At 45.2% G+C, this 12,886-nt stretch overlaps 1 long non-coding RNA gene across 1 annotated transcript; it reads right to left on the bottom strand.

The window, feature by feature from the left end:
- Window positions 1-4,362: 4,362 nt before the first annotated feature.
- On the bottom strand, window positions 4,363-7,954 carry LOC139041239 (uncharacterized). The gene is made up of 3 exons (XR_011496062.1): window positions 7,824-7,954; window positions 7,325-7,512; window positions 4,363-4,641 (listed from the first exon to the last, which is right to left on the bottom strand). It is a non-coding gene; the product is annotated as an uncharacterized lncRNA (long non-coding RNA).
- Between the last annotated feature and the right edge of the window lie 4,932 nt (window positions 7,955-12,886).

The following is a 12,886-nucleotide window of genomic DNA, read 5'->3' as shown; positions in this document are numbered from 1 at the left end:
TTAGCCCCGGCACCCCGCCAGGCCGCTGTGAAACTGGAGGCCAATCATCCGACACCCACGTGGTGTTTTCCTTTGTCCACCCTGCCTTGGGTCAGGGAGAGGGAGGGAGAAGAGGAGCCCTCCCGGCCTGGTGCCTGGCAGTCTGCTGGAGGCCACTTACTCTGTCCCGCAACTTCAATGAAGGCACAGCTGGGAAGGGGACGACCAAATGGAAGATAGTGTCAATCCCCGGCCAGACCATCCGTCTCCGTTTATTGTCACATGTTTTCTGACGGGGCCATGTTGGGGCCTCTCCAGCAGGGGCAGGCCTCATGGGCTTCTGCAATAAATAAGACAAGCAGTGGAGTCTGTCATTCAACAAATATTTATTGACCTCCTGCGGCCACAGGGCCCTGGGCCATACTCTGGAGGAGACACTCTGGCTGCAGCCATTGTTAATCGTGACAAACATCAAGGTAGGGGAGGCCCTCAGGGAGGTCCTCTCCTCCCTCCAACAAGGGCTGCACGGCAACACCACATCAGACGGTGGGCTTTTCTTGGGCCTTCCTAGGGCTTCAGCTGCACTCAGGCAGAAACCGTGACTAATGTGTCATGTTAACGTGTGTCTTGGAGTCTGGCACAGACCCTGGTTTGCCATAACTACGCAAGAAATGAGTCAGTGCTTGTCAGCTGATGGGCAGTCTCCCCACCGCCCAGCCCTCACAGCTTGCGTGTCAGCAGATATTTGAAATGACGTACCCTCTCTTCAGTGTGTGTGCTTGTTCACACCAAAATGCCACACTGGAGGGACCACAGCCAGAGCTTTTAGTGACATCTCAGGCATCGGCACAAGGAATAATTTTCCCTCTCAGGGTTTTGCAGGCCCTAAAATAACATCAAATAAACAAGCAAAGAAGGCTGTGGTGCTGTCCTAGTAACTCACGCATGTTTTTCTTCCAAGGGCACGGACTTCAGCACTGCATTGAGAGAAGGACGCATCAGTCAGCCCTGAGGTGACTGCGCATCCTCAGGGGCTTTCCACGTGGCTGAAGGGAGGGGGAGAGGAGGCCTGGGGAGGAAGAGCAGCCTTCCTTTCACCTCTGCTTCTCCACGAGGAAGGCAAAAGAATATACTCTGTGAACACACAGCTGGATACTCTTGGCTGTTCTGTGCTCTTACCCAGAACCCCCCAGGGAAGCTCGAGGCCCCCGGGCTTGGCCTGGGCTGGAACAGGGCTCCTGACTCTCGCGGTGCTGAGTAGGCAGGAAGTGTTCATGACAGAGAAGTGCAGAAGGCTTTCCAATACGTACCTTTTCGCTTCATTCAGCTTCTTCTGTCCAGGAATCGAGACACCGTGTGAGCAAGTTCTTAAAACTCACAAGCAGATGCCAGTGTGCTTCCAAGTTCCCTGTTGGTTTCATCTTCACGCAGCCCCTCCAGGCTTTCTGAGGGGGAATCCTAAGAGCCACCCAGCCCTCCCCTGCCCTGGCCATTGGTCCCATCTTTTGCTTTCAAAATGCTCCCCAAGCATGGCATGTATACCAAAAGAACAAGTCCGGTCATTCTGAGTGTGTGTGTGTGTGTGTGAGAGAGAGAGAGAGAGAGACTAACAAGGACTTCGTGCTTCGTGTGTGTCCAACGTGTGTCTCGGGCTTTCACATTCATTACCTCATTTCATCCTCACACAAGCCTTTCAGGTACTTATTATTATTCCCATTTTACAGATAAGGAAACCAAAAACTACGGGGGCTTCTAATTTGCCCAAGCTCAAAGAGCAGATAACTAGCGAGTGGTACTTACCCAGTCTGCCAACAGCAGGCATGTTCACTTAAAAACTCATCCATTCCTGTTTACGCGAAAAGTGTTCTCCTCTTTCTAGATTCAACGAGCAGCAGTGGAGTCGAGGACGGGCTTGGAAAGAAAGAGGAGCAGCTTTTGCCTTCCAAGAGTTTGGAACCAGGGATGGAAAAATCATGGCAAGTTTCAAGCCCTCTTCCAGTGGAGGGCAGGAGACGGTGGAGCTGTGTGTCCCTGAGGCAGGATGCCAGCAGCCCCACCTGGGTTGGTGCAGCTCCTCTGGTCTCCTGGGATCTGGGGAGCCAGGGAATATAGTCTCCCTGGCCCCAGCTCCCAGGCAATGCAGCCACTCTCCACTTCATGTTGCTTCGTTGACTGGGATACAGTCCGTCTTCTCTTTAGCTGCCAGGACTTCCTTGTCCCAGGGAATGCCCACTTTCAGCTTCCCTGGGAGGACACTGGTCCTTCCCCTTGGTTTCAAATGAGCAGGAATCAGCCCCGTAGATGAGAGGCATATGTGGCGGGATAAGAGGGAATCTTGTGGGTGGGACGCAGACCCTACATCAGACAACTAGGCTTAAATCAGGACTCTACAGTGTCCTCGCGGCATGACCTTTGGCACATTACTGAACTCACATGTGTAAGATGGGGATTTGGAACCTGTTCCATAGGGCTGTCTCAGGACTAAGTAAGAGCATACACATAAGGTGCTCAATAAAGTCTCCGGCTCTGTGATGCCCAGTGTGTCCCTTGGGACACAGACCACTGCCTCAGTCCCTCAGCCAACACACAAGGCAGCCACTCAGGGATGCCTCTCATGACCTGTTTTTCTACACCAGCCCCTACTGTCCTGCCTTGCCTGAGGCTTCAGTCCTTGAGCTGAAAGGCCAGAGGTGAACACTAAGCTAGGAATCACACACTCAGGTCCTGATTCCAGTAAGAACACTGGTTACCTGAGCTTGGGCCAAGCCACAGACCTCATCTGTAGAATTATGATCGGCTTTTCCTAAGTCAACTGAGATCATAAATATGTAAAAATGCTTCTTAATTGTAAATCCCTGGTCAATTGTAGTGCCATAAGACTAACATTAGCTCTTCATGCTATGGGAAAGTGTAAAAACTCAAATAAAACCCAAATCTCCTAAGAGCACAACTCAGTTAAGAAATAAAGGGAAACATTTCACCTGTCCTCAGGAACCAACAACCTCACTTTGGAGATAAGCCTCAGACAGAGGAAAGATTTCTAAGAATGCCTGAGAAGTCGAGGAGTGAGGGGTGGCAGCAAGGCCCCGTCCGCCCCTACCTGGAGGAGGAAAGGACATTTGGACCCCTGGTGGTCAGTGTCCACCTGAAGGAGGTGGCGTGTGAAATAGGCCTTGAAGAATGGGACTCAGTGCCTAAAAGTCCCCACTGCCTTTAATTCTTACTTCTTATGTTCCGATGAATTTCACATTTTATATTTTATATCACATTTTATACAGATAGATTCCACTTTTTAAATTGAGATAACTTTGCTTTACAACGTTATGTAAATTTCAGATGTACATCATTATATTTTGATTTCTGTGTAGATTAGATCGTGTTCTCCACCCAGAGACTGATTATAGTCCGTCACCACACACATGTGCCTAATCACCCTTTTCGCCCTCCTCCCTCCCCCTTTCTCCTCTGGTAACCACCAATCCAGTCTCTGTCTCTATGTGATTCTTTGTTGTTGTTTTTGTCTTCTATTTATGAGTGAGATCATACAGTATTTGACTTTCTCCTTCTGATTTATTTCGTTTAGCATAATACCCTTAAGGTCCATCCATGTTGCATCCATGAGGTCCATACCTCAAGGTGCATCCATGCTGCAAATGGTAAGATTTCATCTTTTCTGTGGCTGAGTAGTATTCCATTATGTGTATATACCACATCTTCTTTACCCATTCATCCTTTGATGAACACCTAGGTTGCTTCCAAGTCTTGGCTATTGTGCATAATGCTGCAATGAACATAGGGATGTATGCATCTCTAAACATTGTGTTTTCATGTTCTTTGGACAAATACCCAGCAGTGGAATAGCTGGATCATATGGTAGTTCTATTCTTAATTTTTTGAGGAATCTCCGTACTGTTTTCCACAGTGGCTGCACCAGTTTACACTCCCACCAGCAGTGTATGAGGGTTCCCTTCTCTCCACATCCTCTCCAACACTTGTTCTTTCCTATCTTGTTAATTATAGCCATTCTGACAGGAGTGAGGCGATATCTCATCATTTTGATTTTCAATTCCCTAATAACTAGTGATGTTGAACTTCTTTTCATGTGCCTGTTGCCCTCTATATATCTTCTGTAGAAAAATGTAGATTCAGATCTTTTGCCCATTTTTTAACTGGGTTGTTAGTTTTTTTATTGTTGAGATGTATGAGTTCTTTATATATTTTGGATATTAACACTTTATTGGATATATAGTTTGCAAATATCTTCCGTGGATTCCATTTTTAAATAAAATCTTATGCCAAAGCCCAAAATATAAAACCACAAATTGATGTTTTATTGGCATAAATTTATGCTACATCAAATTTACAACATTTGTTAATTAGAGATTCAATCAATTGACATCACAAGGAATATTTTATTTAACAAAAATTTTTGAGAGGCCAGCCCAGTGGTGGAGCGGTTAAGTGCGAATGTTCCACTTTGGCAGCCTGGGGTTCACCGGTTCAGATCCCGAGTGCGGACATGGCACTGCTTGGCCAGCCATGCTGTGGTAGGCATCCCACATATAAAGAGAACGAAGATGGGCATGGATGTTAGCTCAGGGCCAGTCTTCCTCAGCAAAAAGAGGAGGATTAGCATCAGATGTTAGCTCAGGGCTAATCTTCCTAAAAAGTAAATAAATAAAAAATTTTGAAATACTGATAATAGCCCTACCAATTGACTTATTTCTACATATTATTTTTAGTTGTAGAGAGTTGAGAAAGGTCTGGCTCTATCAAATAAGTAGTTGAGCATGCTAACAATTTTTTTTTTTTTTAAAGATTTTATTTTTTCCTTTTTCTCCCCAAAGCCCCCCGGTACATAGTTGTGTATTCTCCGTTGTGGGTTCTTCTAGTTGTGGCATGTGGGACGCCGCCTCAGCGTGGTCTGATGAGCAGCGCCATGTCCGCACCCAGGATTCGAACCAACGAAACACTGGGCCGCCTGCAGCGGAGCGCGCGAACCTAACCACTCGGGCACAGGGCCCATGTTAACAATTTTTAAATAATTCACTTTGCAACTGTGGATGCTCTTTCATCAAATTCATCCAGATTGGGGGTTGGTGAAATCTTTCTGTAAAGAGCTAAGTAGTAAACATTTCAGGCTTTGTGGGTTATACCGTGTCTATTACAACTCCTTTACTCTGCCCTGTGTCTCAAAAGCAGCCACAGACCACATGTAAACAAATAAGCTTGGCTTTGTCCCAGTAAAACTTTATTTATGGGCACAGAAGTTTTCATTTCATACAATTTTCATGTTACAAAATATTCTTCTTTTTATTTCTTTTCAATCATTTAAAATGAAAAACCACTCATAGCTGACGGGCCCACAAAAGCTGGAGGTGAGTGGGATCCAGCCGGCGGTTTGCTAAGCCCTGATGTAGGTGCTCAGGAGAATAGTGGGACATTTTTCTTCCAAAGTCGAATCACTAACCAAAAAAGCGCTAAATGATTCTTTCAAATCATTAATTAGTAAATATACAATCTGAAGGAAATCAAAGAATGTTTTTCTATTTCTTGCAAAAATATTTTCCTAATATATCTTTGAAACATTTGAATGTCAAACAATGTCATTTAAAAAAACAAAAGCTTAGATACCCCATTATCCATCTCTGCAAAATAGTTAAGCAAAGTTTTGAAACAGTCAAATTTATTTAATTTTGCAGATTGAGTTTAAACTTTTCTTTTTTTTCATTGCCAAATTTTTCTTCAGTTGGAATCATCTTAATGTTGTAACCCTCGTGGCCCGAACTAAATTTCTTCCATTTGTTAGAACTATAAGCAAAACATAAAAACTGAGGTAATCATGTTATATCCGGCAGTATTTAGCTGGGTAGAGCGTCTACATCAGTAAAAAAATATATTTTATATATATATACACACACACACATATGTAGATTATGACATACATGTCTATAATTATACGTAATACAAACAGTGAATATGTGTTTCATTTAAACACTCCTACCCTATTACATCTTCTCCAGAGACAGATCTCAAGCTTTGTCACAAAAAGGCAAGTCCTTACATAACATCACAAACAATTGTTAGTAAAATTGTCCGTTTCTATAACATTATTCAATCCTGGTTTGAAAGGTCCAAGCATAGTGCTTATTCATGCAACTTACCATATTTTACCCCTAGGTGCATGGAATGTAAGCTAACACCATTATCTTAAGCTCCACTAAGAAAGGAAAAACACTGCCAAAGATACAATGCTTTCTTACATCTTATAATTTAATTTTATAATTCTTAGAAGAATTTCTTTGAACTTATTCAAATTTTTTAAAATCACATAACATTCTCTCATAAAATGAAAAATAGAAGTGGAATAAAATTGGTTAAGATGTTTATGAACCTTCACTAGCCCCCCCGTTGTGCTTCCTGCTGCCCGAGTGGGGACGACTGGCCCTGCAGGGGCGCTGCTCCCCTGTCCTCAGGACTTTCTCATCCACGCCTCCCACTCGGAGCTTCGAGGTGCAAGGGTGGGTGAGGAAACTGCCACCCGGTGGCCACTGGCCACTGGTGATCCTCAAGTGCAAGCCCGCTTCACATCCTTAAGATGGGAATGAATCACGCACCCCAAAGCCCATAAAACACAAGGCGGCCATTTATTTCCTGCCCCTGGGGCTGCTGAGCTGGGGACACAGAAGCTGCGGCAGTTTTTCCAACTTACCTGATGGTGTATTAAAAACTACCTGAATGGAAAGTTTTCTTTCGGGCAGTTGTGAATGCGTCAGGTTTTACATAAGACAAATCTTGCTCACTTGCATCAATATATTTTGCAAAGGAAATAAAACAAAGAAACCCAGAACGTGGGCACTCTTCCCCCCACAGAAACACAAAACCCCCCGGTCTCATCCTTTGAACTAAGCCTTCGAGTCAGGGCAGAGCCTCCTGGATCCATCTCTGGGCTCTGTCACCAGACGATGGCACAAATCACGTTTCCCGAAGACTGCTCATCTTACACACTTTATGTCAAGTGTCCCCAAATAAGAAATGTTTTCCTCTCACCTTTTGTAACTTCTGTTTCTTATGTGTAATAGAGGTAACTTCTACTGTACCTCCCTATGCGGGTATTTTATGTTCTCATTTCATTTATTTTTATCATTTTTCAGTAACACTCAATTTGCACTGAAATAGATGAAAAACCTAGTTTCCTATTTACTCTGTTTTATTTTCAAAAGGTATCTTACTTTGGAAGGATCAGCATAAGCCTACTAAGGGCCCAAAAAGGCATTAGGCAGGATAAGCGGGGCCCAGATAATACAGGTGACGTCGCCCTCTGGACTGGGAGGCGCTGCCTTACCTTTGCCACCCGGTTCACAGGCTCGTCTGCGTGGTGGCACCGGGTGGAATATTGATCGGGAGATTTGCATGGTATCACTTTACAGGCAGCCTAGCCAATCTCTTTGTATACACCACAAAGCTCTTTTTTTAAATTTTTCATTTTTACCAGGTAGTCAATCTAGTTTTTGAGTCATTGTTCCAATTTGCCTGAAAAAAAAGGCACTTATAAATAACGAAAGTGAAACAGAAGCATGCAAAACTCACAATAACCACAAAAACCACATGCATGCCTTGACAAGATCACGCGCCAATAGACACAGTGCTTACAATAAGAGTGAACAGTAACATTGCCAGCTCAGGCCTGGCACTGCTCTAGGTCTCTGCATGTTAGCTCATTCAACCCTCACAACTACACCATGACAAAGCCATGATTAGCACCCACTTTACAAGTGAAGAAACTGAGGCCCAGAAAGGTGAAGCACGCCTGCACAGAAAGGGAATAACAGCCCCGGACTCACCCAGTGATCTGGACTCAGATTCTAAGGACTCCTGCTGTTTGCGGCCAATCTTGTTCAGTGCTGTGGTCACCTTGACAAGCGGCCACATGCAGAGCTACAGACTCCTAAGCATGACTCACACACAGGGGATCTACAGGAATGCACAGAGAGGGCAAGAGAGGCTTTAGTGTGAGGTTGGCCCAGCAGCAGTCTGGTTAGCACATGTGCATTGTGTATATAGCCCGCCTGGGTGTGTGTGACTTTTCATAATTAAAATACATATTTTTATAAATATATATACACATACTATATATGTGTGTATATTTATCTGTATCTATACTTTTAAATCTTTAAAATTTTCTGAAATCAACATTTATAAAATCTGTTTGATGGATACGTGAATGTTTTCTCTACTATTCTCTGTACTTTTCTGTCTGGTTGAAATATGTTTTTAAATATTTTATAATTTAAAAAGAAGGAAAAAATGAAACCAAATGTTTGCAGAACCTCTGAAACTTCACAAGAGCTGAGGTCCCCCCACCAGGAGCCTAGACTCTGAAGAGCAAATAGGAGTGCATCCAGGCCCCTTTGCCTGGTGGCCTTCCCTCTTCTCTTCCTGGTGAGCTCCTCAGCCCCCTCACCTCCTGCAAGGCTCCGCCCACTTTCTGTTTCCTCCTTCCTCTTGGCCATTGTCCTCCCAGGAGCTTTGTTTGCTTGCTCACCCTCTGTGCACTCCTTCTGCAACAGGCCTCTGTGTGTCCTTGTCCGGCCTGACAGCAGGCATCTATTACATGCATGCTCAGTGAATAAATCAATAAATAACAAACTCAGCAGTCCCAGTCTCAAGCGAGCTCTTTTTGGTTCAGACAAGGTGTCTCTGATTTCCCTTGACTTGCTGCTAAGCTTTCTTCCTACCATCAGGATAAGCGGGCCAGCTGAGGACTGCCTGCAGGAGGCTCCCAGAGCACAAGATGAGGTGGTGGCCGCGCTGCCGCTCAATTCCTGGGGTTTGACTGAGGACCTGCCACCAGCCTGTTCAGCGCCACGAACATGTGTGAGCCAGTGCTCAGCAGGAAGAGAGCAAGACATCTGGACCAAATCAACAAAGGGCACATGACCTCAACCAGGGCAGTGGTAAGGCCGGTGAGATGCTTAGAAAACATAAGGTTTGAAAGGAAGCCTGCCACTTGAGGGACAAATAGGGTGGTGGGGGGTGAATATGTGCACGCGTGAAGAGGGAAGTTACAGGAATAGGTTGTAGAAGTGAGCGTGGCCAAAAGATACTCCAAGCACCATGAGAGCAGGAGTGGGGAGTGGCCAGGGGTGGGCTGAGAGGAAGCTGGGCCAGGGAGAAAGTAGCCTTCTATGCCAGGCTAGGGATGGTCTGTTCTGGACAGTCCAGACTGTGACAGCCAACATTTGAAAACACAAAGTGTTTCCATGTTACCTTATTTAATCCTGTGGGGGAGAGTCCTTGTGACCATTTTACAGATGGGTGTATTGAGGTTTAGAGCAGCTAAAGTACTTGATCAAACTCACACAGGTATTAGGAGATAGATCAGACTGTAAGATTTAACCCTAAGACCACCACAGAATCATTCCTCCTCCTCTTGGTCTCCAACAACATTTTATAGGTTTGATTCCTTCAGTCTATCCCTTGCCCCTCTGAAGAGGGAATTCACTTTTGGACTCGGGTTGTGCACAGGACTGGTTCAACACAGTGACAGACTGTGACCCAGGATTTTGGGACATCATCAAATCAGAGACTCAGACTGGCTCTGGCTGTTAGACAGCTGGAGATGCCAGCCGGGTCCCCATTCAGACTGAGGCTGTATTATGGGAAGTGGGGGTGAGTTATGGTCTATGGCCTCTGTCTGATGAAAGGCTACACACCCCCAGAGAGGAATGGCAGGCAAAAGGCAGGTGAGAGCTGGAACAGAAGTGACTGCGCCCCTCCCAGGCTCCTTGGCCCTCTCCATCCCTCTGGGCTTGCCCTCCACCCCCACCTTGGGGAGTCCTGGCCCTTGAAGGTCAGCACTGGCCCTTGAGGGGCAGTCAGAGCTTGTGGCTAAACACAAATGGTCACTGCGTTGATGAAAACAAGTACCTTGTTGCTTTTCTTGGCCTCACGCATTTTTGCCTTATGAATTCTACCTCTCATCAAGAGAGGGGTTGAGTATCAGTAGTATCTAGTTCTAGGATCAGGAGCCCACTGGTTGGCTTCAGCCCTGTGCTGTGGATTCTCAACCTCCAGATGAGGATGCTTGGAAGGGATCTCTCATCTGGGAGCTTACCCAGGATAAGACGGGTCCAAGTAAGCAGTGGTTTCCAAGGGTTTGCTTGACTCGTGCGTGGGGAGGGATGGGACTTTGCTCAAGTCTTATCCAGGTTCAGGGGTGAACTCAAAGGCCGCCTCCTCCAGTAAGTCTTCCTTCCTTGGTTCTCCAAATCAGAATTCATTGCTCTCTCTGAAGGATTCCCGTAGACCTTATTTTTCACCTTTTTTATTGCATCTTCCTCTTTCTGACTGCTTGTCTTTCCTCCCCTACTCCTTGAGGGCCTGGCTCAGGCTTTTGCAAAGAGCAGACACCTAATTCATGTGTGTTGTATCAATAGATCTATTTCTAACTTCTTCAGTATCGTCGGAATCTGAACTGGGCTTATTCCTGCTAACTACTGAGGAGAGCTCAGCACGGGGTCCCCTTCCCACCTCCCTGCTCTCGGCCTACGACCTTCTTGCCTCACTGCCATCTCCTAGGGCCCTGTACTTAGAAGGGCCTGCCCTCGGTTTGACGCTCTGCTGCCACCATCTCGAAACTCCTAACCTTTGTTGAACAAGAATGCCACATTTTCATTTTGAATTTCTGTCTACAAAATACATAGCCCTTGCTCGTCTCTCCGTTCATAAGTGAACAGTGCTGACTGCCCTAATTGTACTAATGTACATATTCCAGCACAGGACACTTCTGTGGAAGATGTGGCTCTGGTAACTGAAATATAATGTTTTACTATTAAGGACGTGATTCCAAACAGAGGTCAATAGGAAGCCAGTAATAATAAATTAAAAAGAAAGGGTTGGTCATCACAAGAAGATAGAATACTTATAGAGCTTTGAAACATTATGTTAAACATTTTATTTCTCCCAATCCTGTTTGTACTCCTAATACACACTATTGTAAACAATGTCTGTTTTTATTTGCATAACTCTGCAGTTTACGAAGGTCATTTACTTTCCCTATTTTGCTGAATCCTTACGCATTTGAAGTATGTACTTCTATTGTTCCCACTTTCCAGATGGAGCAAACTGAAGAGCAGAAGCCCGTGGCCTCACTGCGGACACTTCTTGGTGTAGCTAAGAGCTGAGCCCCCCACTTTGGAGTCTAAGTTTGGGACTCTTTGCTGTCACACAGGTGTTCGCCAACATCTGGTTTGTCAAGGGTCAGAAACATCAATCCAGCCCTGTATGAATTACAACATTTCAAGTTAAGTAAAAATTAATAAGATCTGACTGCAGTTAACTCATGAGCAAAAGGCCAGACGCACTGGAGAGTGACAAGCAGCCGCTTCACCTAGAATCCTCATGTTTTGTGGGGGAAAAGAAAAAAAATGCTAGAATTTTCTCAGTTGCTCTGAGTTCTGTGCCTTGCTCAGTAACTTGAGAAAATCCAAAAGAGCAAACAAAGCTCTGAAGCCACGTTCAGATGCTCTCTGTTGTTTCAATCATGCGGTGACCTCATGCATCAGCTGGCCACCTCGTTTCTGTGATGACCCACTAACTGAAGGAGAGAAAGCGTCAGAGGACACTTGGGAAGAGCAAAGGGAAAGTTCAAGACGTACGGCTCCCATCGGGGCAGCCTGAACCTTCGCACACTCAGTACGCCCTGCTCTGTGGAAGACTGAAGGGCATTTAGAGAGCTGACCCAATTCCAGCGGCCGGCTCAGAGAGGATGTAAGAGAATCCTGTGTCAGACACCAAAAACCCCATTTCTTCCCACACGAAGGCCAAGTCTGTGCTGGACGTTCTCCACAGTAGCTACAGATACCTGTGAGAATTCTGTGGGCATCTAAGGACAAAAGCAGGACCTTGGCAGTGGAAGGATGGGGTACTAGTCTGAGCTACTGATTAAGACAAAAGCCTAGGCATTGATATGGCAGGATTCTGCTTTGGTTTATTTTTTTGAACAAACACTTACATAGTGCTCCCTACATTCCAGGGACTATTCTGAGTACTGTACTTACTAATATCACTTCATTTAATCCTCAGAAGAGCCCATTCAGATGTGACCATTATCATCCCCATTATACAGATGAGAAAATCGAGGCCAAAGGGTTAAGTAACTTGCCCACCAGCCTATACACTTGCCCACCACACTGCACCTGCAGGGGCTTCCATGACTCTACCCGAGTGCCAGCTCTCCCTCTGAAGGGAGGGGAGGGGGCTGAGAAACTAGCCAAGCTCTTTAGGTCTTTCCTCATGCACATGCTGGAAAATTTGCTTTACTTTTGCCTCTTTCTGGTTTTACACATAAGGTAGAAAAAGTTTTGAGCCAAAAAGATCATCTATTTTTAAAAAATCTCTGGTCAGCCCTGGTGGCCTAGTGGTTAAGTTCAGAACACTCTGCTTCAGCGGCCTGGGTTCGGTTCCCAGGCGTGGACCTACACTGCTCTGTTAGCAGCTGTGCTGGTGCTGGCGGCCCACATATTAAAAAATAGAAGAAGACTGGCATGGATGTTAGCTCAGGGTGAATCTTCCTCAGCTAAAACAAAAAACAACCACTCCTTCTCTGGCCCGTTAAGCCATCCCTTAAATTCCACCAGCAGAGATTAAGTTTCCAAGTCAGTATTTTCCAAGCCAAGCTCTGAAGAACACTCTTTCAGGGGTGTATTAAAAGGAATAAGAAGTAAAAAGAGCTGGGTGGTCAGTTTACAAAAAGGATGAATTATCTGAAGTCCTAGTATCATTCCGATGTATGGTTTTTATACTGTGAATGTATGCATGCAGTCATTAATACTATTATTCTGCAAGGTTTTAAACTTTAAATAATCTCATATTTCATTTGTCATTTTATAACTCGCTTTTCCAT

The sequence above is a fragment of the Equus asinus genome, chromosome 2, assembly GCF_041296235.1.
Source record: "Equus asinus isolate D_3611 breed Donkey chromosome 2, EquAss-T2T_v2, whole genome shotgun sequence".
Classification (NCBI taxonomy): domain Eukaryota; kingdom Metazoa; phylum Chordata; class Mammalia; order Perissodactyla; family Equidae; genus Equus; species Equus asinus.
This window is presented reverse-complemented; position numbering and strand designations above follow the sequence as displayed.